Here is a 365-nt window from a genome sequence, read left to right as displayed (position 1 = left end):
ACCCTAAACCCTAAACCCTAAACCCTAAACCCTTCTAAACCCTAAACCCTTCTAAACCCTAAACCCTAGACCCTAAACCCTGGGAGAGAAAGGCTAGCTGTTACTGCTGCAGATTCATGTTTTATTATAATATATAGTTTATATCCTAAACCAGAACACTAAACCCTAAACCCTTCTAAACCCTAAACCCTAAACCCTAAACCCTTCTAAACCCTAAACCCTAAACCCTAACCCTGAGAAGTATAAGTTGTAGATCAGTAAGATATTTATAAACAAACTCTGCTATTTCTTTTATTAAAATTTCTTTTTCTTCTTTCTTTATATCTAGCACACTGAAGGGGGGGGCCCTCATCACATCCTCTGCT

The 365-nt window shown here is 38.1% G+C and overlaps 1 protein-coding gene across 1 annotated transcript in view; it reads right to left on the bottom strand.

The window, feature by feature from the left end:
• EMH_0068450 (uncharacterized protein) overlaps positions 1-365 on the bottom strand; it is a gene marked incomplete at both ends in the record, with an annotated part of 2124 nt that overhangs the window by 404 nt on the left and 1355 nt on the right. The window lies entirely within an intron of this gene.

This window comes from Eimeria mitis, genomic scaffold, assembly GCF_000499745.2.
Source record: "Eimeria mitis Houghton genomic scaffold, Emh_scaff3684, whole genome shotgun sequence".
Classification (NCBI taxonomy): domain Eukaryota; phylum Apicomplexa; class Conoidasida; order Eucoccidiorida; family Eimeriidae; genus Eimeria; species Eimeria mitis.
Note: the sequence above shows the minus strand (reverse complement) of the source record. Positions and strands in the feature narration are given on the sequence as shown.